Source organism: Orcinus orca, chromosome 2, assembly GCF_937001465.1.
Source record: "Orcinus orca chromosome 2, mOrcOrc1.1, whole genome shotgun sequence".
NCBI lineage: Eukaryota > Metazoa > Chordata > Mammalia > Artiodactyla > Delphinidae > Orcinus > Orcinus orca.
Genome location: NC_064560.1, coordinates 60583704 through 60608717, shown reverse-complemented (window position 1 = coordinate 60608717; position 25014 = coordinate 60583704). Strand labels below are relative to the sequence as shown.

The 25014-nt window shown below is 46.8% G+C and overlaps 1 protein-coding gene and 1 long non-coding RNA gene across 12 annotated transcripts in view; one reads left to right on the top strand and one right to left on the bottom strand.

The window, feature by feature from the left end:
* CPEB1 (cytoplasmic polyadenylation element binding protein 1) overlaps positions 1-14866 on the bottom strand; it is a 101453-nt gene extending 86587 nt beyond the window's left edge. For 4 of the 9 annotated variants that reach the window (XM_049705792.1, XM_049705790.1, XM_033402926.2 and 1 more), the window contains exon 1: positions 13560-13712. The gene's annotated coding sequence lies outside the window, so the exon portion shown is untranslated. Of the gene's footprint in view, positions 1-13559; positions 13713-13874; positions 14091-14728 lie in introns of those variants that run through there. The other 5 variants (XM_049705793.1, XM_049705794.1, XM_049705791.1 and 2 more) reach the window with 4 other exon arrangements.
* Positions 12919-24388, top strand: LOC117195998 (uncharacterized). 3 transcript variants are annotated; one of them, XR_004475974.2, is made up of 4 exons: positions 12957-13207; positions 17540-17661; positions 19871-20272; positions 23035-24388. It is a non-coding gene; the product is annotated as an uncharacterized LOC117195998 (long non-coding RNA). The 3 variants fall into 3 exon arrangements; XR_007475473.1 differs by having other exon boundaries at positions 12919-13207; positions 17540-20272; XR_007475474.1 differs by having other exon boundaries at positions 12920-13207; positions 17540-20272; positions 23440-24388.
* The last annotated feature ends 626 nt before the right edge of the window (positions 24389-25014 follow it).

Genomic DNA, 25014 nt, shown 5'->3' with positions numbered 1-25014 from the left:
TAAGGAAACTAGCACCTAAGATCTTGTAGGTGATAACTTCAAAACAAAATTTAAAAAGCCTGGTGTTATTTTGTTTAACCTATTAAAATCCAGGTATAAGCATGAGAATGACCAGAAACATTCACAATTTTACAAACTCTGCAGGATGGCCTTAAAGGGACAAACTTGAGTTCCGTATCATTTTCAAGCTCCTGAAAGAGTCCTGCAAGGTTGTTTTCCCAAGCCCTCCAGAGAGGTCCCACCGAGAATGGTTAAATCCACTGACACAAGGCCCTTTTCACAACTGTAGATTTCTAAGATGATTTTCAACTTCGTTAAGGCAACTTCACAAGGGCTAAGATAATAAGCACTTATAATCAATCTGCGGATCTTAAGGCTACATGCTTCATTCATCCCCTGCCTAATGACCATTAACCAATTGCCTGCTACCTACAGCAGCATTCTAAGGGTAGGCAGGTTAGACAGAGACTCAGTCAAAAAAAATTTTTGAAGTCTAGAAAGGGAACTAAGACCTGATTATGTCGTGAACAATCACAACACAAGCTACAATGTGCTGTAAACATACACTGTCCTCTGAGCCGAGGGGACTCAGAGGAAGAGAATGTGCCTGGAAGTGAGGGTACGACAAAGGTCTGAAGAACACAGAGAACAGAGCAGCATTATCAAAAGTGGTCCAGCATGGCGGAGTGTTAGGTATGGGAGAAGAGAGCAGACTGGAAAGAAGGTCTATATGCTTTGGAGTACAAATACTAAGTTTACCACTGAAGTATCTTCTTTGAGCCTTGGTTGCCTTAGGTAGAAAATGGAGTACCCACCTACCTTGCAGACTTTGTGGTAATGAGAAATTTAAGTGCCTGGATACGCTCGATAACTTATTAGGGACAAATGTCTCCCAACTCCATCACTGTTACTCATAAGTATGCTTTCAACTTATCCTAATCAAGTTCACAGAGAAGCTTACAGCACATAACTAGAGGGTTTTTTGCCTTAATGGTTTGAAACTACCACTCATAATTCTTTAAAATCTGAACCCACACCATGCAGCTATGTTTGCTAGTTCAGGAATAAGATCCTAAAATGTTATACCTATTTATATGCCAGAACAAATCTAGATTTGCCCTATTTTAGAAACCCTGGCCTTGTCTTCAAATACCGTATAACCCGGGATCAACATGGTGATGAAATGGCCATTCCTTTAGGTCAAAATCCTGGTTTGTGGATATTTGTCACAAATGAATGCCAACTCTACCACCTTCTGGGTTTGTTTTCATTAAGTTTGCCTTTAATCAACAACAAAATATCCACACTGCAGACCACTTCAAGACTATTACCTGAGTCCTCAAAAGCCAGCTGAAAGATTTATGGAAGACTGTCTGAATGGGACACAGTTTATCTACTCCTCCTGATGGAGTTTTAAGCCTGGGGTTCCATGGATTGGAATTCACTGACTCCCTTTGCAAAACCGTTCATGCTAAAAATTTTTCTGAGAATAAAGTTTTCTAATTAATCAGATATTTTTAGTTAATAGCACTGGTCTTGAACATTTTGGTTTTTTTAACCTATTGTACAGCAAAAGAAAGTAATATACTTAGGTATCCCAAAAAAAGTGGTTCTGAGATGTACTTTGGCAATTTGGTCTCAATTTTTTAGTAAGTAATAATAAAGCTGAATAAAACCTCTTTAGCATGTACACTCGGGATTTTGAGGATACTGTTTACCACAATTTCGAACAGCACTTGTATGACTACCCACTCAGAAAAATGTCATTCAGACCAAGATAAGGAAATGTTACAGTTTCCCCTAAGGAATTGATGTTTTCCTTACATTATGGGAAAATGTAAATCTAGCCAAGTTTCCATGTTTGCTTTAGTCTCCTGGTCACTCAAAGCCAGTTTCTGTTTGAATTTCAGTGACTCTACAGCTGTTAAGAAATGCTTCTCTAACTTTCTCCTTGGTCCTTGCTTGTCCATTCTTAAACTTCCACCTCAAGTCTTCTGTGCAAGAATGTAAGGAATAAAAATTTATTAGGTTGATCCATATGAAGTTGTCAATATCCTACCTTTTCTACCAACAAAATGACAGTGTCACATAGTCTAATATTTCATAAATACTAACCTGCTAGGTCAGATGTTGAGATTACTGAAATATGTAAAACATAATCCATGCCCTAGGGAGAACGAGCTACGTGGGAGAAAGACAGACAACCAGCTAGGTAAGTGGAGATCAAGGTAAGTACAAAATACTACAGAAGGGATGAGTATATTTAAGGTACCTAGGATGGTTTAACAATTCAGACTTTTAAGCTAGGGATTAATGAAAAAGCAGAATTTCAATAAGCAAGTCTGAAGAACATAATAGACAAAGAACAAGCACAGAGTGGATACAGAACACAGTAAATTCAAGGAAAGGGAGTGCAGGAACAAGACTGGGCAGGGAGGCTCACCAGGAATAAAGGAGATAAGGCTGCAGGTCCTTATCTGCAGAAAGAGACCAGATACAAGACTCAAGATACCACCTCCTCTTCATTCATGATCTCACTTCCCTCTCTGTTCTCCACTGGTTCCTTCCCATTAGTAAGTATGCTCAAGGCTCTCTCATCTTAAAAAAAACCACATCTTCCTTGATTTAAAACATTCTGTTAAGCCACTGCCTTTCTTCCTTTTGCTCTACCACCAATCTTTTAGAAAATATGCCATATTTACTTCTGAACCTCCTGTTCATCCTTCCTCTCAACCCATAATATCCTGCCAGCATGTCCTTCTCCCCCCAAAAGAAACTACATTAATGACCTGAGTTGCCAAACCCAACCGATACTTCAAATCTATCTTACTTGATTGACATCTTTGGGTATCTGATCCTCAGCTACTCTCCACTCATTTAATTCAGGAACCACTTTCTCCTGGCTCTCCCTTTACTTTTCTGGTTATTCTTCAGTTTCTACAGAATGCATTTAATGCCCAATATTCTTTTCGCTCTATAAACTCAGTCTGGAAAAGGAAATACTACAATTTCCAGGACAGGTTTATGAGAACATTAAGGGAATATTTAATACCAAGACTGCTCAAGAATACGTAAAACACATGGTCACTATAACTGTAGCTCTTGTCACACTTACCTGTCAAACTGTTTGCTGTATGCATAGTTAGCTCTGCATTTGATAAACTGTAAGATCGTTCAAGGCCTTTATCAAAGTAGCACCCAACATAATATCTGCTAAATTTGCAGGCACTCAATACAGATACCACAGGAAAAGCAGACCCATATTATATTCATTTCATAGGTATTTTTACCACCTCCATCACAACCTCCATAAATTGTAGTGACTCCTTTCTTAATTATTAAGACAAGAACAAAACCAATATTCACTCATCAATTCTATCTCTTTTCACTGTCAAAGCTCTTGGCCACTCAAAGTCATTTCAGGATTTGGGATTTTAAGTTTGGAGCAGAGACAATTCCACATGAACAAAAAACAAGGAAGCCATGAACAATATGACCTCGTGCTTGGGGACCCAAAGATTACAATTATATTTACTGATTACATTCTCACCATACACCAGGAGCTATTCTGGGGAGAGAGGATAAATAAGACAGCCCCAGCTCCCAAGGAATTAGTCTAATGGGAACACAAGCACATAAACAATTAAGTTATATGCTATATCATAAGCCTAATAATAAACATACATAGAAATTAGAAAGGATAGTAGGTAGGTAAAAAGGTTAAAAGGTTTTGCCAAACAGGCATATTACTATACCTAAACCATATTGCTATACTTAAAGCCAATGATTTACTATACCTAATATAGTTTATGTAGAGTAAATCATTCTTAACCAGTTCTGGGAATGGTGGCAACTCAAAATCCAAGTTCCCAGACACCAGCCAAAGGACAGCAGTGAGATCTGCTATGTTAACTCTTTTCTGCACACCCATAAGCATGTCTAAATTGTTCACATCTGTAACGTGTAAGATGGATAATTATTCACATCTCTAATGTAGTACTATACAGCAAAAACAAAACTTCTGTACTACACTGCAACTTACAGAAACCTCAGAGAAACTGAACTGTGGGGGAAAAAAAAAGGCCAAACTCAAGAGTACATGCTACATGATTTCATTTATAAGAAGTTCAAAAACAGGCAAAGCCAACTGATGACAACAGAAATCAGAACAGTATTTAACTCTGTGTGTGTGTGTGTGTGTGTGTGTGTGTGTGTGTGTGTGTGTGTGTGGAGAGGGGAAGGGATAAAAGGCACAAAGGAACCTTACAGAGTGTTGGAAATGTTCTGCATCTTGATTTGTGATATATAAAAATAATAAACATAAATAAGTAAAAATACATAAAACTATATAAACATGTAAAAATTGATCAAGCTATACACTAACACTAGTGCCTTTTACTGCATGTATGTTACTACCCAATTTTTTAAAAGTTCAAGGAATAGACCAGCAAGGGCTCAAACGTGGCCACTAAGCTGAAGTCAGACCATGAGAGACTTTATACACTAACTAAGGAACTTGACCTTATTCTGTGGCAGTTGTTCTCAAAGCAGAGTCTGGGTACCCACCCTTTCAGAGGTCCATGAAAACAAAACTGTTTTCATAATTCTAAGATATCAGTTTATTTTTTCACTGTGTTGACATTTGCACTGATGATACAAAAGCAATAGAAGTAGGTAAATCTGGCACCTTAGCAGAAATCAAGGCAATGCCAATAAACTGTAGCAAAATTTATTGTATTCCTTATGGTATGAATTCCCAGAAAAAGCCAGATTTACTATGTCCTTGGGTAAACAGTAAAAATTTTATTAAATCTCAACCCTTGAGTACATGCCTTTAATATTCTCTGAGACAGGGGACTTCCCTGGTGGTGCAGTGGTTAAGAATCCTCCTGCCAATGCAGGGGACACGGGTCGAGCCCTGGTCCGGGAAGATCCCACATGCCGCGGAGTAACTGAGCCCGTGAACCACAACTACTGAGCCTGCGCTCTAGAGCCCATGAGCCTAGAGCCCGTGCTCCGCAACAAGAAGCCACCACAATGAGAAGCCCATGCACCGCGAGGAAGAGTAGCCCCAGCTTGCCACATCTAGAGAAAGCCCAGGCGCAGCAACGAAGACCCAACACAGCCAAAAAATAAGAATTTAAAAATAAAAATTTTTTTTAAGTATTTGTGTTTGAGTTTCAAGAAGAATTAGCCTCTTTTTTTTTTCCATGAAATAATTTTTGTAATACTTGAAGAAACAACTGACATACTATGGTTATCAATTTTGGGTATTTGGCAAACATTCTCTTGAAAACAAAGTTAAGCCAGTAGCTTCAAAAGATAAATCATTGTCAGTATCTGTTGCTAATGATAAAATTTGAACTTGGAAGAAAAAAATAAGAATTCTGGAAAAACTGTATTTGCCACCACTTGAACTTGACACCTTCCTCAATACTTTAAAAGACTTTTCTGATGAGACTGGTGGTGCTATTAACCAGTATTTGCAATACTGCACAACTCAGTGAACCAACATTTGTCAAATGATTAAAACATGATGTTACAAAATCAGACATGGGTAGATGACATCCAAAGTGCAAGACAGACCAATGCATTTTAACATAACAGAGCATGAAGAGTACATCCATACGGCTTCAGATTTCATGTTGCAACTACAGTTGGACCTTTATATCCTTGGGTTCCTCATCTGCAGATTCAGCTAACCACAGGGTAAAATTATTAGGGGAAAATATTCCAGAAATTTCCAAAAAGCAAAAGCTGATTTTGCCACGCACTGGCCAACTACTTAACTGGCATTTACGTTGTATTTACAATTACTTACATAGTATTAGGTACTATAAGTAATCTAGAGATGATCTGAGGTATATGGAAGGATTGCGTGGGTTATAAACAAATACTGTGTGTTTTACATAGGGAACTAGAGCATCCCGGATTTTGGTATCCATGGGGGGTCCTGGAACCAATCCCCCATGGATACTGAAGGACAACTGGAACCTTTAAGAAGTTACCACTTGTTGGCGCCAAAGAGGAAACGCCAAATCACCTGAAAAGGCTATTAAAATATTTTTCCTCTTCCAACTACATATCTATGTGAGACCAAATTTTCCTCATATACATCTACCAAAACAACGTATGGCAACAGATTACAGAGGCAGACAACAAAATCCAGCTTCTATTAAATCAGATACTAAAAAGGTTAACAAACATATAGAAAAATGCTTACTTTTCTCAGTTTTTTTTTGTTTTGGAAAATACAATTGTTAGTACGTAATAGATTTGTTACTTTTAAATGACTAATGGATAAATTTATTTTCAGTTTAAATTTCTAATGGGTAAATACTGACAGATATGATTCACATGCGTGAAGGCTCCTGAGGTCCTCAAAATTTTAAGAGTATAAAGGAATCCTGAGATGAAAATGTTTGAGAACCACTGCCTCATAGAATAGGTGATCAAATTTGCACTTTTCAAAGATCTTATAAGAACATCTCAGCAGGAATGCAAACATCCTGAAAGGCTCAAGATACGTCTGTAAGATTTGATAGGGCAAAATGAATTTGCTAAAAAGAGTTTCAGAACAGAATGTGTGAGAGGGAACAGGATCCTATGATGTCAGATCTCAAGGATTTAAGAGATGAATGAAGGGTGAGGCAGTAAAGACTGGGGGGGGGGGGCAGGTTACTCTGTACAAAAGCTTGATGGGGAAGCTAAGAAAAGCCAGTAAGGCTAGTTGCTGGAGGGGCTGTTGTACTAGGAAAAGTCTAAACATGAGAGAGAGATGACCATGTTTACAGACAGAGATAAAAGATGTGGCAGGGACAACTGACCAAGAGGTCCTGAAGGTATGAGAGAAGATGGACACCAAGACACAAAACTGCTCTTTGAATAGGGAGGAGGACAATCCTTCAATAACCGGAAAAGAGGGATGGTAAAGGAAGCTAAGTCCAACTGGAGAGGGCAAGAAAAGGGCCTATATAACCAACCATCCAGACCCTCCAGTTTCTTTGTTCGTCACAAAAATTTATGAGCTTGTCTGAGTCTCATTACAAAGAAAAAGACATGCTTAGCAAAACTGAAAATCTTTCCCCAAGTCAACCAGGTTAACAGGGCACTAGTACTCAAGTCAGAATCCCAGCCTGGCTCTCCTCTTCCTTCTGCATCAAGGCAGCCTGAAAAACAAGAGAGGAGGAGAGGAGAGACCAGGTCAGGGAACTGCTCTGTGCCAACTCTGAAGCTGTGGGGGGAGCCTCTTCCAAGGGCAGGGAAATACTGTTCTCAGCTCCATCTGACACATTCAGAAATTTTAGCATTAAGAGAGCCTCCCAAACTCAGGCAGGGCAATATGAGCAGGAAAAGCAGCAGGGTGGTGGAGCTGGCGTAAGCTCCTGACCGGCAGAGACAAATTCAGCCTCTTCAAGTCCAAAAATCCAAAGGAAGTTTGACTTTCATTTTAAAATTCCTGTATTTAATCAGCAACACCTCACTATTTGTTCCGTGGAGAGGTGTGTAGGGGATGAGAAAGGGGATGAGAAAGGATACAGGAAAACACCCTCTCATCCAGAGCTCACTATTCAGCTCGGGAGATACAACCACCCATTAAGACCCAAGGACCAGGGCTTCCCTGGTGCCACTGTGGTTAAGAATCCGCCTGCCAATGCAGGGGACACGGATTCGAGCCCTGGTCCGAGAAGATCCCACATGCAACTGTAAGATTTGAGCAACTAAGCCAGTGCGCCACAACTACTGAGTCTGCGCTCTAGAGCCTAGAGCCTGTGCTCCACAACGAGAAGCCACCGCAATGAGAAGCCCGCACACCACAACGAAGAATAGCCCCCACTTGCCACAACTACAGAAAGCCCGTGCGCAGCAACAAAGACCCAACACAGCCAAAAATAAAAAAGACCCAAGGACCGCGGGTCTGAGGAATGTGTCTGGGAACAACAAGACCATTACATTACTATGACACAGCTCCACACAGAGCCGTAGATGTTGAACAGGCAGGAATAACTGAGGAGGAAGGTAGGAAAAGCAGACTGAAAATATTCATCCAAGGGAGACCTGAACTAGTGGTAGCAATGGGAATGGAGAACGGATAAAAGGATACACAGGAGTTAAGGGAGACAAGAGTTAGATAACATCAAGGCTTTATCGTTACAGAAACTGGGGAGAGGTTTCCGAACGAAAGCTACAAGTACGTATTTACCTAGCATCCATCTGTACTGGGGCCTTCAGGGTTAAAAAAAAAAAAATTAAAACAAAAAAACACCCAAACACAGTTCTTTCCCCCAAGAGGACACTAGACCCTAGTCAGAAAAAAACTGACTAGTAATTGGGTGGAAGGGATATAATTAGATTAGCCCCAGAAGATGAGGAAAAGGAAGAAATTGGTAGTTTTGAGACCTTCTAGGTTTAATATGCCTCAGATAGACACATTCATTCAGTAAGCTAATCAGAACTATGGTTCTTGAGAACAATCAGGGCAAAAAGAGCTCAACCTAAAACGTGACCTGGTGCTATAGGAACACACGGGCCCTCTGTAAAAGAGAACAAAAATGAGCCAACAGAATGAGCCACGAGGAATGTGGCATCCACGGGGAGGAGGAGGAAGCCTGTGAGTGCCAGGACGAGAAAAGACCAGAGAAAAGAACAAAAACTAGGAAACCAGAGTCTTATGAACCAAGTGGAAATTTTAAGTAAAATGAAAGATAATGAGAGATCAATATAACAAAGAGCAAGGTGTGTGAATTCCAGAAATAACACTAGTCTGGAAATAAAGAGACCTGGGTTCCAGTTTTGGCTCTATCATCCTCTCACTGTATAAATAACCATTTTTCATGCTAAGCTTAATTCTCCTCATCCGTGAACATACTGAGACACTATAATCCAGGCTTGGTGTCAACTCCAAGTTATACCTGGGAGGCAGACAAGTCTCCAACACCTCCTGAGCTTCAAAACAATTCCAAACGTACAGCTTAAAAAAGTCTCAGGAGAAAGGGCAGACTCAGGAGACAGATGGTGTCAGAGCCAGAAGCCAGGAGCACAAAGCCAGAATGCAGAGAGCACAGGTGTTAAGTAGTAAGAGATTAAGTGTTCTGTCAAAAGACACAAAGAAACCCAACCTGCCCTTCAAGGTAAATGCTTTCCTTCAACAAGAGGAGAGCTACTCCCACACCTTTATCAAAGAAAACTTCAGGCCACGGCGCTAAGCCTGTCAGGATGATAGTTTGTCAGCATATTATGCTGGCCAAGAATAAAGAAACCAGTCACACTATTATAAGTCAAGTTACTCCCAGAATCAGCAGCTACACACAACTGTGACCCATTTTTAGCACACAAATCAATCTTTAGACCTGCCCTCTGGGAATTCTCCAATTACCTCAAGGAAAGTCATCACAAAATGCCTTAAAAATCAAAAGGGTACTCTACCCATACAGGAATATTGAAAAGTGAAGTAGAATTCAAAAGCTATCCATGCCTAAGCGTTCTTCTGCACCGCTGAAAGCAAAGCTCAACCCTATTTAATCAGGAATATTTCCCCCACATCTGTGTTACTTAAAAACACATTATATACTGAGTAAACAAAATAGTTCCTAACAGGAGTCTTTTTAAATCTCAGTAACAAAACTCTGAAAATTTTGTCTACAATGTAAATTTAACACTCTCAAATTTGGATACTGACTTCTTATGCAAAGTCAGGTAATTTCCCTATGAAAAATATGAAATATTATACATATCATGTATTTTTTAGTTCAATCTTTTCAGCCAGTTTACTGTAACTGAAAAATGCCTTGTTTTGGGGGGTCCTATCTTGAACATAAAAACTTTCAACACCTGGAATCTGTGTGCTTCCAGAAGATGACAAGCTCTCATACACAGGTATAACTAAAATCAGGCTCCAACAATGGCAGGAAAGAAAAAGGGCATTTTCAAAGCTGCAGTATGTGGGGCAAAGGAGGCAGGGTCAGCAGTATCCAAATACTGAAAGGGTGCAAGCAATGCATCTTGGTTTTAACTCAAACAACAGAGAGAAGCAAAAATTCTTTATGTAAGTTCCTCCACTCCAACCTGTTAAGTCCAACCCTCTTCCTATCCCTCATCCCCTACCCCCAGGCTTTCTGGCAAGTTCTCCCCAGAGTCAGTACAGCTTAGATACTGCCTAGGAAAAGCAGATTTGCAGAACAGAATGGGATTAGTAGAGCTCTTCCATATGAGAGAAAATAATTTGCTATTTGAGCCCATGATTCTTCTACTGCCTCCACCACTAGCTACTGAAGACAGCAGCCTAAACACTAATATCTGGGTTTGGTATGCATTTCTATCCCAAACTTCAAGCCAGAAGTACTACCCACTAATTAATCTGCCCTTTAAACAAACAGCTAACAATTATAGGGAACATTCAGCTGAAAACAATGAATGAAAAACTTTGCACAGATATTACCTAGCATATAAACACTAAAATACGAGCAGAGAGCTACTTTAGTCATCTCACGATTCCCCTTCACCAAATTCACAAACACTGAACTCGCAGCTGAGACCCTGGCCTGTAAAGGTAGCTAAAGCAGCAGCTGGGGACAAGTAACATTTTAAAGTTTCCATCTTTCCAAAAACTTCCCAGACCACAGGTAAAAAAAAGTTTTCTGGTGTGTATGGGAGTCTGCATTCTCACTGAAATATTCCTTTGACAACATCTCAGAATATGCTCTTCACTTCCTTATGCTTTAAATCCTTTGGGAATAAGATACAGAAATAAAGGTACATATCCCTTTACATCTGCTACCGTGGATTATACACTAAGATTCTAAGTGTTGCCCAGAATGAAACGCCAGCTCCTTAGTCCTGGTGCAGGGCTCTTTTATGCCCTGGGAGCTTATCCCAGATTTTACCACATACTGCTAAAACCCTTATTAATTCTGCCTGGAAATCTAAAAGACAGAATTATGGAAATTTTAGCTAAGAGAAAAAAGGTGAGATTTAATAAGCCCCATTCTACTTTCACAGGTCTTACAAAACCATAATTTCAAATATGCCTAGTCTCAGAAGGGAAATGTTGCTGAAATTTAACTGTCCTGAAAGAGGACAGTCTTTTGTGTAGAGGTTTGGGAGGGTCACCCCCACAGTGGGAGGAGCCTGACTTCTCCAGACCTCTGGCTCTCTCAGAATCAGCTAACTGCTCTGACACACATTATGGAATGATAGACACAGCACATTCCTCCTGACATCAACACTGCTGTGCTAACGCTCGGAAGACCCACACTGACTTCCACAGCAACCAGAGATTCCCTCCAATGCAGTTAAGGCTCACTTTGCCTATGAATGTGACCAGCCCATAGACCACTGCATTTCTATACAATGCACACCACCAATAACCCCTTGACCCCTCTGACATACAGGAATACACATAATACCATAGGTTCAGCTATGGCACCAGAAAGACCTAGGTTCACACACTGGTTTTATCACTTGATAGCCTCCTGACTTGATTTCTAAGCCTGTTTCATCATCTGCAAAATAGGGAGAAAATCTAAAAGGGATGTTTTAAGACAAAGACCCCAAACTAGCCCTCAGGTTGAATCCAATCTTCAGAGACTTTGAACCATCCAGTGTTCTCAATTTTTTAATTGCTACATGTAAAAAACAGAGATTGGCAGCTTAACTAGGAAAAAAGTCAAAGATCCATGAACTCTGGGCCCACACTTCTGCATGGCCAAGCCAGGCTACTGGCTCTCCTTTAAGCAAATTCTGTAGTTCAGTAGGCACTACTCTACTTCTTTCCATTTACTCATTTCTGTTACCTCAGGCCCCTGTAGGGATTTGGGTTTGTAACCCATTTTAAGGATTAAAAACAAAATAAGTAGCTTGGTCACCCCTGAAAAAACTTACAAAGACAGCTATTATCATTAACCTCTTAACAAGTTGGGTGTTGAGCATGGAGCCGTACTACTTTTATCACCTTCCTCCACTTACTGACTCACAGACACTGGTACTGGGACCGCAGGAAAGAAAGACAAGACCACAGAAACATTCCTGCACCAAGTGCCTAAGGCTCAATCCAAACTGCTCATGTTTCCATGGTCACTCGACACACGCATTCGCTCTCCAACCTCCTGCCGGCTGTACAGGCCGGCACAGTTCCCCTTCCCCACAGGGGAGCCTGGGCCAGCGGGATGTTTATAAGACAACCCTCCGGAGGCGAGATGGCAAGTATTTCTATACTATAAAGACTGACTTTATAGGGTAGTCAACTTCCTAATCCTAGTTCTATAAACCGAGCACGTGCTGCCAAACCACTCCTCAAGTTTAAATTACATCGCTGTGGCAAAAGCCAAACTGCAGCAACGGGAATACAGTGCAGCTCAAAGCGAGCTCAACGAGGACGCTCCAAGACCCGCGGTCAGCCCTGAACTCTACTCTCCTGAGGGGCTCCGACAGCCCTGAGCTCCACGGAGCTCCAGAAGCAGAACTTCCTCCCACTTCCCTTCTACCTACGACAAAAACCAATCAACCAACCAGGAAAACCACCACCAGCCTGAAGTTTCCAAGGTTTCCTTCCGCCTGTTGCGATTTATTTTTGTTTTTAACCCAGCCTGTGTCCCTAAGCTCAAACAGAACCTGAGCCTAAGGGTGCAAACTATGCTCAGGAGACAGACACTTCCAGCTGGCATATGTCAGCACCGTCACCTGAGGGGCAGACCAGAGGCAGGCGGTACACCTGTGGATACCAGCGAACCCCCCCCCCCCCCCCCGCCCCTCGCCCAGCAGTTTACTCAGGTGCCAGCGAGAGAGCAAGGCAGCAGATCGGTAGCCAGGGAGACCAAAGGAGGCAGCTGCCAACGAAATGCAGCGCTAAGCAGAGCCGGGCTTGCGGGGTGGGGTGGGGGAGGGGGTCACAGCCGGCACCCCCGGCTCTGAGCGCTGTCGTGGAGTCTCCGTGCTTCCCACTTGCTTCGCGAGCGCAATCATAGCGCAGGACTGCTTGCACCGTGCGAAATGCCACCAAAAAATAACCCGTGCACGCGAGGACGTGCTCCAGAGCGCAAGTATCCGCTCGGGCTTTCTCAGTCCTGTGGGCGGCGCTGGGCCACTTACAAGGACCCTGGCCTGCCCGGGTCCTCTGGGAATGACGCAAGAAAGTCAGGGTCGACTTGACTGCAGACAACACTCACGCGAAGAAAAAACCGGGGAATGACGCCAAGTGGGACAACCAAAGGTGAGTAACCTTTTCCTGGTCTGAGTACCCCCCCTCCCCGCCCCGGGGGCTCAGTGCAGGCACAGGCCTGTCTAACCTGCGTGCTGACCAAGCGAAGCAACCAGGCTGTGCCCCCAGCCACTGCTCCGCCAAACCCGAAACCAGCGCTGGGCCCGCGCCAACACCCACCCGAGTCTGGGAACCTGGTCTGGTCTTGGGCTGAGAGAATGACAAAGCCAAGGCCACACGCACGCTTCTCCGCGGTCAGAGAACTCGGGGTGGGGAAAACCGAAGCTGGCGCGGCTTAGGTCAGCTCCACGCCTGGGGCACCTCCGCGGCCTGCAGGACCCCCGCCCATGCCCCCAGGACCTACCTCTGTGCCGCGGGGCTCCCCAGCGCAAAGCCGCTTTGCACGTGCCGGCCACCCTCCAGAGCCCGACCCTACCTAGCCAACCCCGCCCCAGAACTCCAGCTCCTGCGCCTAACGAACGTGTGAAGCCACGTGACCTCACGGGCCAAAGAAGCGCGCGCGGACGGCACGAGGGGCCTAATCCCTCCGCCTTAAAGGAGACGCGCCCACTGCCGTCGTGGCGCTCTCCCTTGACCCGAGGCGCAGCGCAAAGGTCTTCGCCGCCAGCAGCCCCGCCCCGCCCCGGCCGCCCTTCCCCGCTGCCCACTGGGTACGAACGAGATTCGCGGGGGTCGCTGCCAGGCGCGTGAGCTCCCAGGAGCGCCTGTGGCTTAGACTCTCACGTGCGACGGCTGCGGGAAAAGGAAATGTTCCGGGCGCGGGGGCGCCCTTCCGTCCGGTCTGCTCCCGTCTGGACAGACACTCGAGGCCAACGGGCGTCTGCAACGCAGCTCGGAGGCCCCACCGGCCGCCCCCGGAGGGCCGCGGCGCCTTTAAGCCCAAAGGCCCTGAGTCACGAGGAGGCTCCCTACCCCCCCCTTCGCCACACACCCCTCCACGAGGCCCCACGCTCGCGGGCACGTGACCCGCGCCCCGCCCGGGACTTGCGCGCACGGGTGGGGGCGGGAAAGGAGGGTACCGCGGACCGGCCGAGGTTGCGCGCGGACCGTTAGCTGCCGCGACACGGACCGCGGCCCCGCCCGGGCGGGCGGTGAGCAGCTCTTACCAGCGGGAACGCCATGGGGCTGGCGTGGCCCAGCGGGACGGACGGACCGGCCGGCAGGCGTCTGGCCGGCGCGGCGAGGGACGTACAGACACGTGGGCACTATTTTTGCAGCGAGCCGCGCACAGCCGTGCACCCGGGGCCGCTTATAAAGCCCCGCGGAGCCGCCCCTTCCCCCCCCGCCGGCCGTATGCGGAGCACCTGTGTCGGCCCCGCCCGGGGCCCCGCCCCTTCCACCAGGCCGGGCGGAGGGCTCCACCGCCCACCCGGAGCCGGGCTCCCGAACGGAGGCGGGCTCCCGAACGGAGGCGGGCTCGGCGGCTGCAGCCGTTGCGGACCACGGCTTACACACGCACACACACGCACACACACACGAGAGCCAGGGGCCCAAGTGGGGCATGCCACTCACCTAGTGACCCTGGTCAAGTCATTTACCTCTTTGGGGCCTCAGTTTAACCCTTATGAAATAGGACGCGATTCACAAGCTCCTGCGACGGGGCGGCCATGTGCTTTGTCAGTAAAGCCGTCTTTACAGCGTCCACGCTCCTTTTATTCCAAGGACCCCTCCAGGGCAAGAGCCCACCCTACGCGCCCATGTCCAAGCCTTCACTCCCAGGCTCCAGCAGGCACACTCACTCTAGATTGGCTGCTCCGTGTGCTGGAACGGGAGTGGGGTGGGGAGTTGGGTGCGCGGGCGTCTGGGGATTCCGGAAAGTTCCAAAGACACCAGGGGTCCTCTCTGCACCACAGTTACCTGACGAAACCGCTTCCGACGCTCTTTCCAGGCTGCAATAGGAAACTTCTCGGAGAGGGGACAAGAGACAGCGGGGGTCACAGGGCGAGAGAGACCACCGTGGGTTGGGCTGTTGTCAGGAAAGGCGTCCTGGGGTAGCCGGGGCGGGAGCGGACCGGAAGCCCCAGTCAGGCACAGAGGCGGAGGTGGCGTTCCAGGCAGGGAGATCAAGCAAAGACTGAGAAGGAGGACTGAACAGAGTGGCTCAATCTGCCCAGGATGGAGGATAATGCGTGCCGATACCGCAGGAGGGAAGCTTGGGCCCACTTTGTGAAAGGCCTTTATTTTGCAGACAGCAGGGAACTATAAGAATTGTAAACAGGGGAATGGCAGTATCAGGTCTCAAAATTTTGAGATGTTACTAGAGACTTAGTAGAGGTTTGACAGAAAAAAAGGGGGAAACAAGGGATTGGGGTGGGGAGGAAAGGAATCAGCGTTTGTTGAGCATTACCAAGGGTTGTACATGTGTTACCTCATCAACATAATACTATTTTATAAAGCACTTACTATGCTTAAGGTTCTTCCTGGAAGTTGAGAGGACAAGTCTGCTGCCTTCCCGGCAGGCTGGTGAGGCTGGCCTGGATCTAATGGCTAAGGGGAGGGAGTGCAGAGGCAATGGAAGGAGAGGAAGGCAAGGTCTAGCCTACGATTGCAGGAGTATTACAGTAATGGGAGAAGGTGAGGGTAAGAACAGATGCTGGAGGGCTTCCCTGGTGGCACAGTGGTTGAGAGTCCGCCTGCCGATTCAAGGGACACGGGTTCGTGCCCCGGTCCGGGAAGATCCCACATGCCGCGGAGCGGCTAGGCCCGTGAGCCATGGCCGCTGAGCCTGCGCGTCCAGAGCCTGTGCTCCGCAATGGGAGAGGCCACAACAGTGAGAGGCCCGCGTACAGCAAAAAAAAAAAAAAAAAACAGATGCTGGAGTAGAAGTCCACAGAAGGACCCAGTGTTAGCAATGAGAGTTGGCCAATCTCATCCATAGAATATCCCCGTTCAGGAGCTTCCTTGGGTTGCTGAGGTCATGGGCAGAGAGGTGATGGCTGCAGGGGCAGAGCAAGACGGGGCCCCGGCACCCCTTACCCACTTGCCCTCCCTCCTCAAGATGGCCCATTTCAGCTGCCCAGGAAACCACACCTTCTGGTTTAGCTTCCCTGGAACCCTCCCACTCCAGGCCCTACCTGGGGCTCTTCCTTCTCTAGGAGCAACCCGCCCACAAGTCTCACCCTGGCCCACAAACAGCATAGGACAACTCATCAGAGGTAGTGTATCTTGCTTGTCCTCTCAGGGGGTGCCACACCCAAATACCTACAGCCCAGGAGCCAAGTGAGGGTGGATGACAGCACCAAGAAGGCCCAAGGCACATCTAAAAGGGCAGTTATCTGTTGGATACCGTGCAGGAATGATGTCCCAGCCCAGCCAGATCTTTCAAGACAAGCTGGAAATGCAGTTTTGTTTTCTTTTTTAATGTGAAATCTTCCTAATTTTAAATTTGGTCACTAATTCAAATTAAAAGAGTCAAGCCCAGCATGTCCAGGGGCCTCATGCAGCTCATCCTTTCCATCCCTTTCTCTTCCCTGACCCAAAGCTGAGGAAGATAAGAATCCGAAACCTGGAACAGTGCCCAAGGGAACAGTATCTGGGAGCTCTTTCATATTTTAAAACTCCCAGCCAGAAGAAAATGATCTTTCAGGTGACGTGGAACAGAAATTTCTGCTGCATAAAATCCCTCTTCCTAAACTTTCTGTTGCAGGTAATAGTAATAGCTGATCTTCACTGAGCACTTACATGTGCTTGGCACAGTTCTAAGTGTTTTACCTGTTAACCCATTTGCAGACAAGGAAACTAAAGCTTAGAGAAATTAAGTAACTAGCTCAAGAATTCCCAGCTAGAAGTGGAAGAGTGAGGACTCAAACCCAGGCAGTCTTCTGGCTTCAGTGCCTGAAGCCTTAACCAGTTAAGTACAAAATGTCCAGCACCCTGGTGTGTGCACTTCTTTCTGACTGACGCCAGCCCTCACCAGACAGTGAAGGAAAGGGTGGCTGAGTGCACATATAGTCATGTGTTTGGTCAGTCCTGTCTCCCTGCCCTGACTTGGCCAGGCTTGCAGGTTATACAGGAAGAACAGTACCCCTGACTAGAAGATGTCCATGATCCACAGGGAGGGGTGTGGAAAGGGGCAGAGGTGGAGGCATTAAATGACTTGGTCAGGTCCCCACAGCTGGTCACTGGCAGAAGTAGCAGGAACAAACAGGCAGCATTATCCATTCTCCCAGTCAACAAATACCCTTTGAGCCCAGCTATGCCTGGCACCATCTCTGCAGTCAAGCCCCAGATTTACAATACAGGTTTTAAGTGTAACTGTAATTGGCTGGACTAAGTTTTAAATGCATGTACTAGGGGGGACCCTGTATTCTTTTATATTCTCAGGTGTTCAGTGCCTCCACAGCAGGCAGAGAGCTAAAAGAAGAAAAGAGACTGCAGGGAGAAAATAATTTTCCTGGTTGGAAAAGCTCAGAAGGGAGATTCATTTAGGAACTCAAGACCACAAGGTAAAGTGAGCACATAGTGTCTACTTGGCTTTTGCCAAGCTCTGTGCAGAAGAAACCATGTTGTTCTTTTTCCTGCTCATTTAAGTGGGATAAAAGAAAGTAGATCAGCGCCACCTTTCATCATACACAAATGTAAATTTTAAGTGGGTTAAAAATACAAATGTATACAGCATTACTTGGAAATTTTTTTAGAAAACAGTATTAGGAGAATATTTTTATTACCTCATAGTGCAGGCAAATTCTGTAAATATGGAACAACAAGCACAGAGTATAAAGGAAAATTGATAAATTTGATCACATTGGAATTTAAACCTTTGGTTTATCAAAAGATGTTTAAAACTTGAAAAGACAAGTCATACACTGGTAGAAGGTATATTTGCAATACGTGATCTACAAAGGACTCATTTCCAAAATATATAAGAACTTTACAATGAGGCGAATAGAAAAATGGGCAAAAGATGGGAATGGCTCACCAATAACCAGGGAAACATAGTAGGATACCATTTCACACCTCCTAGATAGGCAAAATGAAAAGTCTCACTATCCTAGTAGCAGGCTCACGGCCAGTGAGGGTGTAAACTGGTTCAGCCACTTTGGTTGTGGCTTTTGTTTTCTACATTTTTGAAATTGAGGGGTAACAACCCACATACAGAGAGCACACAGAGTGCACAATCTTAGGTATACAGCTTGATGTATTTTACCTACATACATACCCAGGTAACCACCACCCACGTCAAGGCATGGAATCCTTCCAGAAGCCCAAAGGGTTCCATCATACCTCTTCCCACTTCATCCACCTCTCCCTGAGACAACTGATATTCTAACTGCTTTCCTCAAAGACTCATTCTGCCTGTTTTAGGACTTCATATAAACTTTTGGGTTCTTTCATTCAACATAGCATCTGTGAGATTCATCCATGTTGCTGCAGGTAGCAGTAGTTAAGCCCTTTTTATTGCTAAGTAGTATTCCATTGTATGGATATACCATATTTGTTTCCCCATTCTCCTAGTGATTGGCAATGTGAACTGGACTATTATGAATGAAGGTGCTGTGAACATTCTTGACTTGAAGTACAGCTACTCTGGTGAGCAATTTGGCAATGTTGTTAAGTTGCAGGTATGTATACTCTATGACCCAGGAATGCCACTCCCAGGGAAATGTGTTAGAGAAACTTTTGCACATGTTAAAAGAGGCAGGAGTTTAAAATGTCGACAGATGTGTTATTCAAAATTGCAAAAATAAAAAAATAATTTTTTTAATTGCAAAAATAAAATATTGTGTTGGCCAAAAGGTTCTTTGGGGTTTTTCCATAATATCTTATGGAAAAACCTGAACGAATTTTTTGGCCAACCCAATAAAATACCTTAAATGCCTACCAACAGGAGAGTGGATTGATAAATTGTGGTCTAGTCATACAGTGGAATATACTGTATATAAGTAAAAGTAAATGAAATAAAGCTAATCATATCAACATGGATGACTCATAAACAACATTGAGAGAAAGAAGTAGGATGTCAGAGAACACATACTCTACAATGCCATTTATATAAAATTTTAAAACATGCAGTACATTACTACCACAAAGGACAATATATTGTTTAGGAACACATCTGTATGTAGTAAAAGTACCCAAAAATGCATGGCCTTGATAAACATAAAATTCAGAGTAGTGATTTACTTCACGTTGGGAGGGAAGAGCTTGTGAAACTAGGGATACAGGGGGTGTCTGCTGAATTGATGAGTGCTTTAGTTCTTAAAATGGGTGATCAGTACACAAGAGGTTGTTATTTTATTCTTTAAACTTGAAATATATCATAATTGTTTAAAGAGATACAGGGATGGAGACAAGGGCAGTGGTGTGCTGATAAATGTTTGACAATTGGCTGCAAGAGAGGAGTCATTTACAGTAGTCACCTATTTCTGTGGCATAAATACTTCTGCCGTGGCTGATTTCACACCATCAGTATGATACCAGTCGACGCTCACGAGCCAGCATGAGCCAGCTCCAGCACGCCACTGACACTGAATGTGGGAGCAAACTGCTCTGAAGGCCAGAGCTGGGGGCCCAGGCTTCCTCTGAGGACTTTTTCAATACCCTAGGACATAGGTCAAGGGCTGGATTGTATTAACTTATGCTGTTAAGTTACCCCAAAACTAAGCAGGCTAAAACAACAAATATTTATTCTCTCACACAATTTCTGAGAGTCAGGACTCCAAGACTGACTTAGCTGGGCAGTTCTGGCTCAGGCTGTCTCCTGAGGTTGCAGTCAAGCTCTCAGCCAGAACCGCAGTCATCTGAAGCTTTGCCTGGACCTGGATCTGCCTCCTGGCTCCACCTCGAGCTCACTCAGTTCCTTGTCACACCGACCTCTCCAGAGGGCTGCTGGCTTTCTCCAGAGCAAATGACCAGAGAGACAGAGACAGAGACTGAGATGGAGGTGCATTGACTTTCATAAGCTAATCTCAGAAATGACATACTCTCAGTGTCTACAGTATCCTATTGTTTACACACACCAGCCCTGATAAGATGTAGAAGGGGATGACACCAGGGTGCGAATGCCAGGAAGCAGTGATCATTGGAGGTCGGCTACCTCACTGATCGCAGTTGAAGGTGAGTGCCAGTTGTCCTGAAATGCTTGTAAAGGGGTTACAGGATGCCTAGGGTCTCAGCGCAAGGAGGGACGTGGGAGCCTGAGTGTCCCTCCCCTTTGTTTTGCAGCTGAGGAAGCTGAAGTTTAGGGGTTTACTGGAGAGTATGCAGCCAATCTTGTCAGGAGCCCAGGGTCTCAGTCTTGCCTTGGTCTGAGTGAGAAGGACCATGCCTCACCCTCACCCAGCCTCACCCTCTCCCAGCCTCCTGCCTTTCCTCTGCAAGTGCAGATGCTGGGGTCTGGCACATCAAGACTTCGATCAAGGTCACCTTGCCCAAGCCCTCAAGAGTTCTTTCTTCCCCAGAGCTGTTTCCTCACATTTTTCCTTCAGTCAAAACAAGAAAACAACACCACTTATTTCCACACACCCTGCCCCTGCCACAAGGGTTGTTGGTAACACATCCCCAGTAGCCCCAGAGAGCAGCATATGCCACCGTGTTGGCATTGCCAGACACAAGTCTGTGTCGGCCTTCTGGGATCCCATTGCCATTTGCAGACTGCTGTGGAACCATTTCAGAGCTCTGTGATCGATCTTTGAGTGAAATACAACACGGCCCCAGACGGGAAGGGGGTACGAGGGAGGGAGGTGTGCTATTGCTCTCTGTTTCTTGACCTGGATGCTGTTGTTGTTCAGGCTATGAAAACTCATCAGATTGCACGCTTGTGATTTGCACAATTTACTGTATGAATAGTACACTTGAAAGTTTTTTTTAAAAAAACAGTCCCAAAGACAGGGACATACGTGTCTGGGAAGATCCCAGAAAGAAGAATTTTTCTGAGCTGTTGGCAACCTTTATTCTCCAGGCACCATTGGGAAGCTCCACTCAGGTGGACTCATGGGTGGAAGATCTGAAAAGGGGCTAAAGTCAGAGGGTCCTTGGCAGCAAGATAAGAAGTAACGTTCGGGGTGAAAGTGGCATTCAGATAAGAAGTAATCCCCAGCATTGCTTACCTTTCTCAGCACTATCCCAAGCCTCAGTGACCCCAAAGCATCCTCAGCTGTAATGGGGCAATCAGGGTGGGGGTGGGTCAGGATCATGGTCAGGATCAAACAGGGCAGCCCTAAGTGCTTTTCCTTAGTGGACAGGTCAGTGGGATGGGGGAGAGACAGTGGGGTAGGAGACGACGGGATCAGGCAGCACCATCAAGTAGAAGACCCAAGAAGGTGCTCACTGCTTTTCCTTTGGATGTGCCCCACTTTACCCCCTGTTCTCCAAACCCCATCCTGGGCTTCACCCTTTTAGGCGCTGGTTCACCATCTTTCTCTTGACCCTTGGAGACAACAGTGATCAGGCCATCATAGAAGGAAGACCCAGCTCACCTCCTTGAGGACCCAGGTCCATGCACACCCTCCCTCAGCCGCTCTCCTGCCCCACCCCTGAGCTGGGGCTTTCCCAATCCAGCAGGCTCTGCAGCCAGTTGCAGGCTGGTGGAATGAGACAGGACCTACTGGGCTGAGCAGTCCCTCCACGGTTCACACCCCAGTCCTGGTTGGTCATCAGCCCATAGCTTCTTTGCCACCACGGTACCCAGCACTTGTTGGCTGTTCAAATGCTTGATGAGGAAGGAGGGGCCTAAGGCAGGCCTTTCCCCACCCCTACCCCCAGCATGTGGAGCCATGGTAGGAATTAGAGTGACCAAGAGGGACGTGAATGTGCTGGGGAGGCAGGGAAGAAATTGGTGGTGAGGATCCTGGCTGTCCAGGAGCCAGGCCTCGGTGGAGGGGGGCAGGGGGAGGGTCCAGCACTTTCCTATTTTTCCTTCTTTGCCCAGTAAGGCTGGGGAAAATCCTGTCACAGCGAGTTACATACCCAACACCCACCCCTTTAATCTGCAGGCTATGCTGAGAAGTGACCTTCAAGATGCCCAGCAGAAGGTACTGAACTAGCCCAGGGACTTGCCCTGGGGCTGACAGGCTGGGGGGTTCAGGCACGGGCACAGCTAATGCCCCCCGCTCGGGGTCCTTGTAGTAGCTTCCTTAGTATCCCTAGATGGATGTGTTCCCCAGTCATTGCAGCCAGCTAGCTACAGCAACCTGGCCAAAAACTGAAGTCATTCCTTTTAGCCACTTGCCGGAGCACCACCTGGAAGCCATCCTGGACTGGGCTCCTGTTCTCACCCCTCACTGTGTTCATTGTCCTCTGACCTGTCAAGGCCTGTGGTCAAGCTCAGACCACACTTGGACCTCCTGAGTCCTCACTAATGCTCTACCTGACCCTCGCCGGGGGCACATTCGGCCTCAGTGCCAGTCCCCGTGCTTCTGTCCATATCTGGCCCTCTCCCCCGAACCCTCCCTGTGCACCAGCAGAGCCCTAAGAGCCCTTCCTAGTCTGCTCTGAGGTCCTGGGCCCCACATGAATCCCACAGCTCCATGGTTGCCCCTCAGTGCTTCTCATGGGACACATTAAGATCCAGGAGGCCTGTGACCACAGTGGCAGAGACTTGGATCAGTGAGAAAATACAGGCTATGATATGGGTTGGAAAGAATGTTCTGGAGAGAAGTGAGGTCCCCCTCAGGTCCTGTATGTCTGATCTGTTTCCACCAGTGTGTCCCGGGCAGGCCCTGTCTTATCCCTGCAGAGACTCACTCGGGGATGCCGACGTGGCAGGGCTGTGGAAGGTTCGGCCATGGACCTAGAGTCCAGGAAGATATGGGCTGGGCTGGGCTGAGGTGGGGGCAGCTACTCTCCCTTCCCCTCTGACTGAGGTTTTCTCCCCACAGACCATTCCCTAGAAGACAATGGGGTCCCTTCCCCGTCCTGGGTTGAAGATTGCTACTTCTGCCTGTTGCCACAGTCCCAGCCTTCCCAGCTGGGCTCCTTCTCCTGACCAGCTGCTGACTCGGACTCTCCCTGCTTACACCTCGCTCTCCTGCCTCCTGCCTCTCCCCTGAGACAACCTCACGCACGAGAATCATTTTCTTAAGAAGGGTTGTAATTGCTAACCCCACAGCCTGGGACACGTTCCAGAGAAACCAACACAGGGCTATGACTAAGGTTCCCGTGCTCTGGACTCTCACCCAGGGTTGGAGATCCTGGTGCCCTTTCCAAGAGGTTCTGGGAATCTGGGCTGTAAGCTCCTTGAGAGATGTTAGAGTTCATGCCGTATATACTTCTGGTTCCTACAGAATCCACTCTGGGGCCTTTGCTGCACAGTCCAAGTTGGTAAGGAATTCTCTAATGATGGATTTCCCTCGTGGCGCAGTGGTTAAGAATTTGCCTGCCAAAGCAGGGGACACGGGTTCGAGCCCTGGTCCAGGAAGTTCCCACATGCCGCGGAGCAACTAAGCCCGTGCGCCACAACTACTGAGCCTGCGCTCTAGAGCCCGTGAGCCACAACTGATTAGCCCGCACTCCACAACTACTGAAGCTCACGCGCCTAGAGCCCGCGCTCCGCAACAAGGGAAGCCACTGCAATGAGAAGCCTGTGCACCACAACCAAGAGTAGCCCCCGCTCGCCGCCACTAGAGAAAGCCCGCGCGCAGCAACTAAGACCCAACGCAGCCAAAAATAAATTAATTAATTAAAAAAAAAAAGAATTATCTGATAGTCCTTGTTCTAATTTCTTAGAAAATCGCTCCCACCTTCTTTCTTCTGTTGCGGGCAGTGCTGGTTCAGAGACACAAGTGAGAACAAGTCCACCGTTCGAGTGACCCATGACTGGTGGATCAGTCCCATCTCAGAACCTGCAGCAACAAAAACAGTGATCCCAGGGAGACTTTGGGGCCCCAAGGCTCTCAGTGAAGCAGTGGCCCCAGCTGCTGTCTGGTGCCACGGAGCCCAGCAAGTCCCCGGAGTTGGAGAAAGGGCTGTCCCCTGGCACTGCCTTTGTTCTCCTTCCCTGAGAAGAGGGCCACACCTGCTTCACCCTGTCTTTCTCTAAACAGACTTGCTCAGTGACAGGGCTGTGGGGAGGTGTGGTCAAGGAACTAGAGTCTTGGTTACAGAGGATCAGGGCTGAGGCACCACGTCTCAAACTATCACTGGAGTGTGCATCCTGTAACACAGTCAATCAAGGTGTCCTGGGACAAAGGCATCCCAAGGTCAAAACCAAGTAAGGGTAACACTGTGAGCTGTAGCCCTTCTTAGAAGGAGTGGTGGGGTGGGGGTGGGGCTTACAATGCACATTAGCATAATAAAGGCTCTGAGAAGGCCTGTGGGAAATAAACTTCCTGTATGCCAGTCCACGGTTCCTGAATGTACGTGATTACAAACTTTTCTTTTTTCTTTTGGCACAACACATGCTCATGGAACACCTTTCACACCTTTAGGAACCACTGCTGCTCAGCCTCTTTCCTCACCAGGAAAGGTATCAGGGAGGGGCCCTGACCCTCACTGCCACCCCTAGAGGGCTTGTCCCAGGTGTGGAGGCTCCACATCCTCACCACTCAAGTGTGTCCGTGGAGCAACAGCATCGGTCGCTGACATCTTGTTAGAAATGCAGACTCTCAGGCCCCACCTCAGACCTACCCATCTGAATCTGCATGATAACACCCCCCCAGGTGATCTGATGAACGGCAGTTTGAGAAGCACAGGTCCACATCTCCTGTTCTTCCTTCTTCAAGATGGCCAGGTGGGTCATCTCCCCAGCTAGGTGGGGCTCTAGGCCCCATATCTAGATGTAGTTGACGTTATTTTGAACCTTGCACCTACGTTTGAGAATCCCCCACATTATGAGTTCTCCTTCCCAGGGGCCCATGAGG